We start from the raw sequence: 6,843 nt of genomic DNA, 5'->3' as shown, positions 1-6,843 counted from the left end.
TAACTTTTTTTCTGTGACGTTTCAGAAGTCTAAAAAAAAACCCATTTGAGAAGAATTGGCGCTGAACCTTGGGTCCGAATTTCAGAGATTTTCGCGTGATATTTTCGGAGATATGATCTGAGGAAGTTGGTCTTTTTGCAGACTCCTGAATTACATTCAGAAAAGGTGACCTGGGGAAAATCGTCATAACTTTCTCTCTGAGGATTGGATTGAAATTTCGTAAAAGGTAAGAAAGAGGACGGACTTTAGTTTCTTGTGTGTGTGTTTCAGATTCAAAGGTTGAAACAGTGACTCGTGGCACGTCGTACAAGTTTGCTCTACTGAACTAGTCTAAAAGAAAGTCACTGTGGGAGATTTCACATAACTCTTCCTTGGAGAATCCAATTTTGCTCAGACTTGTGGCATTAGAAAGAGGATGAAAAAGGCTACTACAGGTAGCAATTTCAGAACTGGATGATCCGAAATTACAGAGATACATCAGATTCAATATCAGGCTTCTATAAAGTGAAAAAAGGTGTGTAGTTTTTTTTTAAATTTTTGTGTAAGCTTGGTTTAACGGAATTCAAAGGGCATAGTAAAGCATTATTATCGGTAACTGATGCCCCGAGGAAAGAAAATGCAAACACCTAGTAAGGAACCTGAAAGCTCTAGCATGACTCATGAAGAAGAAGAAGAAATGCTACATGATATATCAAAATTACAAGAACAAGTGCAACAAATGTCACGCTCACAAAAGCTAACAGAATCTAAGATAAGTGGCGTGGAATCTAAGATAAAGGGCATGGAAGCTAAGATGGATGATTTGAAGACAGATTTGAAGAGAGACATGGCAGATTTGAAGATAGATTTGAAGACAGATATGGAAGAATTGAAGAAGTTGCTACAAGAAAGGGTCACTAATGGTGAAAAGGTAGTAAAGGAAACTCATGATGAGAACAAAAGAAATGTTAATCATGATTCCATAGACGCTAATGTTGGATCGAAGAATCACCATATTCCAAAAATCGATATGAGGAAGTTTGATGGCAAGGATCCCGCCACATGGATATTACAGATGGAGCAATTCTTCGATCTCAATAATGTGCAAAATGCACAAAAGGTACGTATGGCAACTGTATATTTGGAACCAAATCAGTTTGTATGGTATCAATGGCTTTGCTCTCGTAAACAATTTATCACTTGGGCAATTTTTACGGAAGAATTGATAGCACATTATGAAGATACAAAAAGCAACACTTTTTTTAGCCAATTGATAAGTCTCAAACAAAAGGGTTCAGTAATGGAGCACATTGAGGAGTTCCAAAAATTGAACATAAGGGTAAAAGATATTCCAGAGGAGCATAGGATTGATGTGTTCATAGGGTCTTTAAAGGATAATATCCAACATGATGTTCGCCTTTGGGAACCTGATTCATTAGAGAAGGCATTCAGGTTAGCAAGAAAAATGGAAAGCAAAATTATGGCAACCAGGAAGCATACCACTCACAACTATAAAGACGGAAGTGTTGTTGCCCCTAGTCTTCCACAACCTATAAGGTTGACACCACAACAATTGGAAGAAAAAAGAGCAAAAGGGCTTTGTTACAGTTGTGATAGCAAATACACTAAAGGTCATAAGTGTGCTGAGAAGAAATTATTCTACATAGATTGTGAAGAGGAAGAAGAAAAGGAGCAAGAAAGGTCAAAAGAAGAAGATATACTCCAGGAACAAAGCCTAGATGAAGAACAAATAAATCCGACCATATCTTGTAATGCATTGGCGGGAATTACCACTCCTCAAACCATCAAGATAGAAGGACAAATCAAGAAGAAAAAGGTAATAGTGTTGATTGATTCAGGAAGCACCCACAATTTTATTCATTGTAGGGTAGCAAAAGAATTGAATTGCTTCCTATATCCAGCACCAGAGTGTCAAGTGATGATTGCAAATGGAGGAACAATAAATTGCTCTGGAAAGTGCCATAATATCAAGCTATCCATGGGAGAATATGTATTGACTAGCCCAATGCTTTCCATTCCAATGGGAGTGCTGATGTTGTACTAGGAGTCCAATGGCTACAATCCTTGGGTACAATAGCTTTTAATTTTCAAGAACTTTTCATCAAATTTTCTACGGAAGGAAAGGAAGTTGAATTAAGGGGTATTGCAGGGAAACCAGGAAAGATAATCAGCTCTAATGGTATGACAAAGCTTCTAAAAAAGGAGCAAAGAGGTGTAATTGCACAATTATGTTCGCTAGATGTTTCCACATTGGAATCATCTATTTCTCCAGATCTCCAAAAAGTCTTGGACAATCATTCCAAGGTATTTGAGACTCCCAAGGGTCTCCCACCTATGCGTGATCATGATCATGCTATTCATCTGATTCCAGGAAGTGTTCCTCCAAACATCAGGCCGTACAGATATCCCTATGTCCAAAAAAGTGAAATTGAACGTATGGTTGCAGAAATGCTAGAGGCTGGTATAATTCAACCGAGTCAAAGTTCTTTCTTAGCTCCAGTAGTATTGGTGCACAAGAAGGATGGATCATGGCGCATGTGTCCAGATTATAGGGAGCTCAACAAGCTCACTATTAAAGATAAGTTCCCCATTCCTGTTATTGATGAATTACTGGATGAATTGCATGGATCAATTTACTTCACCAAGTTGGATCTTCGTTCGGGATATCATCAAATCAGAATGAAGATTGAAGACATTCCGAAAACGGCATTTAGAACTCATGAGGGTCATTATGAATTTTTGGTCATGCCTTTTGGCCTTACCAATGCACCTTCAACATTTCAAGGTTTGATGAATTCAATTTTCAAACCATTCCTTAGAAAATTTGTGTTAGTATTTTTTGATGATATACTAATCTACAGCAAGTCTTGGAAGGATCATGTTGAACATGTTGACAGGGTGCTACAACTATTGGAGGAGAAACAATTATATGCAAAAAGATCCAAATGTTTCTTTGGAGTCCAGGAGGTGGAATATTTGGGTCATATTGTATCTCATGAAGGAGTTAAGGTAGACCCTAGCAAAATTAAAGCCATTAAGGAATGGAAAATCCCCACATCCATAAAGCATCTGCGAGGATTTCTTGGGTTGACAGGGTATTATCGCAAGTTTGTTAAGAATTATGGGAGAATAGCAGCACCTCTAACAACATTATTGAAGAAAGATTCATTTTCATGGACTCCGGAAGCAACAAAGGCCTTTGAACATCTTAAAGAGGCAATGTGCCAAGCACCGGTCTTAGCTACACCGGACTTCACAAAAACCTTTATTGTGGAATGTGATGCTTCAGGAAATGGAATTGGTGCTGTTCTAATGCAAGATGAAAGACCCATTGCTTTTGAAAGTCGTCCAATCAAGGGAAAGTTTTTAAGCAAAGCTATTTATGAGAAGGAAATGTTGGCAATACTCCATGCACTTAAGAAATGGCGACCCTACCTAATGGGAAGACACTTCAAGGTAAAAACGGATCATGATAGCCTTAAATACTTTTTAGAACAAAGATTATCCTCTGAAGAGCAACAAAAGTGGGTCACAAAGATGTTGGGTTATGACTTTGAAATCATCTACAAAAAAGGGAAGCAAAATGTGGTGGCAGATGCACTCTCAAGAAAGGATGAGGATGTGGAAGCATTGTTGTGTGCCATTTCTATTATCCAACCAGATTGGATAAACGAAGCAAGGGAGGAATGGAAGAATGACGAAGAAGTGTGGGCACTTATTCAAAAGCTACAACAAGATTCCAGTACTTCTGATACATTTAGCTGGAAAAATGATTCGTTATGGTACAAAGATCGCTTATACCTCTGTAAGAATTCCCAGCTAAAACAAAAGATTCTTATGGAATTGCACACTTCTCCCTTAGGAGGGCACTCAGGATTTTTAAAAACTTACCACAGGGTTAAGAAGGAATTTTTTTGGGATGGCCTTAAATCAGATATTCAAAAGTTTGTGGCGGAATGTTTGGTTTTCCAACAAAATAAAGTTGAAACAATTAAGACACCGAGTCTATTACAACCTTTATCCATTCCAAGCCAACGTTGGGAGGAGGTTTCAATGGATTTTATCACAGGTTTACCCAAGTCTGAGGGAAAGAGTGTCATCATGGTGGTAGTTGACAGACTTACCAAGTATGCACACTTTTGTGCATTATCACATCCATTTAAAGCCAGTACAGTTTCTACTGCATTTATGGAAACAGTTCAAAAGCTACATGGAAACCCAAAGATTATTGTAAGTGACAGAGATCCCATTTTCACTGGAAATTTTTGGACATAATTATTTTCTTGTCTTGGTACTCAGTTAGCTCATAGCTCATCTTATCATCCTCAATCTGATGGGAAAACTGAGATAGTAAACAAATGTTTGGAAGGATATCTTCGTTGCTTTGTATCTGATAAACAGACACAATGGGTCAAATGGTTGCCTCTAGCTGAATGGTGGTATAACACTTCCTTCCATACAGCAACAAAAATGACCCCATTTATGGCACTTTATGGGTATCAACCACCATCCATCACATCATATTTAAGAGAAAATTCTAAGGTTCAGGCAGTGGAACATCACATCGAACATCAACAACAAGTCCTCCAACTCTTAAAGGATAACCTCGTGTTGGCACAAAATAGAATGAAACAACAGGCAGATCAACATCGCAGTGAAAGAAGTTTTGATGTAGGTGATTGGGTATTCCTACGGCTACAACCATATAAGAAAATGTCCCTAAAGCAAGCTAAGAAGGATAATAAATTATCACCAAAGTATTATGGTCCGTACAAGGTGTTGCAAAAGATTGGTACTATGGCATACAAATTGGAGCTTCCTGCAGCTTCTCGATTGCACCCAGTTTTCCATGTTTCATGTTTAAAGAAGGTTATAGGTGACAAGCTCCCAATTCAAACAATATTGCCAGAACTTGATGAGGAAGGAAAAATTATATTGGAACCAGAAGCAGTCACAGAAACAAGAACTCGACAGCTACGAAATCGATCAATTTCAGAGTATCTTATCAAGTGGAAGAACTTATCCGCTGAAGATTCCACATGGGAGGATGAGAATTTTATGCAGAAGTATCCAGAACTACTCAAGCGTTGAGGACAACACTTTTTTGAAGGAGAGGGGCATGTTGGGTCCCTATAATACTAGTGATTACCCCATTACTATTGTAGTTATACCCCTTATTTATATTGTTGTGCCCCTATTACCCCCATATTGTTATTTCTGTGCCCCATAGAATCCCTCTATTGTTATTTTTGTGGCTTTATATTATTATTGTTAGGTCGGCTGGATTATATTGTGACTCCTTAGACTCCTATATATAGAAAGGAGGTTTTGTCATTTGTATTATCCAAGAATTGTTCATTTATGTAATGTAAAGGAGGTTGCCCCCTCGAAGAGGCTGAATTCTAAGGCGTTGATCTATCTTTTCTATCTTTTCTTGAGCTGGTTTCATAACAGAATAGGTTTAGAGTCCAGGTGCATGAAGAATACATGTGTCTGTATAGGTCTCTCAAGATACTATGGTTGGGTCATAAGCAAACCCAATACAGGCTCATAGTATCCATAATCTGATGAATGAAACATAAACAATTTCTTTATTTGGAAAGAGATGAAGTACAACACAAAAAAAACCACCCTACAATGGGCAATAGTACTCTATGAGAGTTGGAAAGTCAATATTGACAGGAAACTATGAAATATTATTTTCTTTCCTCCCAAAACCTGAAAGCAGAACATTTATATATATAAATGTAAATAAATAATACATTTTCAAGCAGATTTGTAGAGACAAGAAGCTAATAAAATGTTTCTAGTATGTCGAGTATAACATTTTTTCCTTCGTTTCCTTTTTATCGGTAAAAAGGTGTTGATGGTGTTGGACCTGCCAACATGTCGGGGGATCTCCCCGGTAAGATGTCCCAACTAGACCTCAGACCATTTGGAGTAGGAGTCCCAACAAGGGGTAGTACGGTATCCTCTTGATTATGATTGCACGCAGAGGTAAGTAAGATGTCCTTATTGGAAGCAAGGGTGTGACCTTGCAGCAAGTCAAGGAAGGTGCATAAAAGGCTCTGACACACTAAAGGGGAGAAGAGTGCACCCCTTAGAAACACGTGAATAGCACACAACTTGAAAGCAAACACTCGAGATGAAAGACATCACAAGATGGAAAGCAGGATAGTCGATGATCCAAAGTGATGGGTTATACCAACAACACGCTTCGATAAGATTCATACAAAAAAATACGGAATACTCCATACATACATGCATAAATTACAACTACATAAATCATTAGAGTAACCAGGATAGATGAACTACAGTAACAATATATGCATGGAACATGTTAGCTCTATTATATTAAAAGAGTGAAAGATCCAATCATACATACAACTATGACAACCACTAGCCCCGATAGTAGAACATTACAATCACTTCCGCCTGCTCCTCCAAAGAGATGTACTCGTTTTGCATTGTGGAGAAGCCAAGGCTCGTTATAATACACTCCAAGATTTCTCTAAGTTATACCTATCAGAAGCTTGTCTCCCAAAATCCTGTACTATGAGTTATGAGGTTCTATATATAGCAAAGGGTGGGGTGACCCTTGACATTTCCCTTTGTGACTCTTCACCTACCCCCATGACTCTTCAACTTAAACATGGTTTTTTACATTCTACTATTGACACTTGATCTTTCACTTTACAACATGTTACAATACAGTTTGCACATGTACCCATGTGAGATAAAAATTGGCTTGAGTAAGCCATACAAGACATCACTACGACTTCGACACTTGTGGGAATACTAATTCATCAACATCCTCTTGCTAAATGGTGGTAGCAAACAGAT

Source organism: Pinus tabuliformis, chromosome 4_2 (assembly GCF_031772625.1).
Source record: "Pinus tabuliformis cultivar Carrire ecotype Pingquan chromosome 4_2, CPIR1, whole genome shotgun sequence".
NCBI classification, from domain to species: Eukaryota; Viridiplantae; Streptophyta; class Pinopsida; order Pinales; family Pinaceae; genus Pinus; species Pinus tabuliformis.
This window is presented reverse-complemented; position numbering follows the sequence as displayed.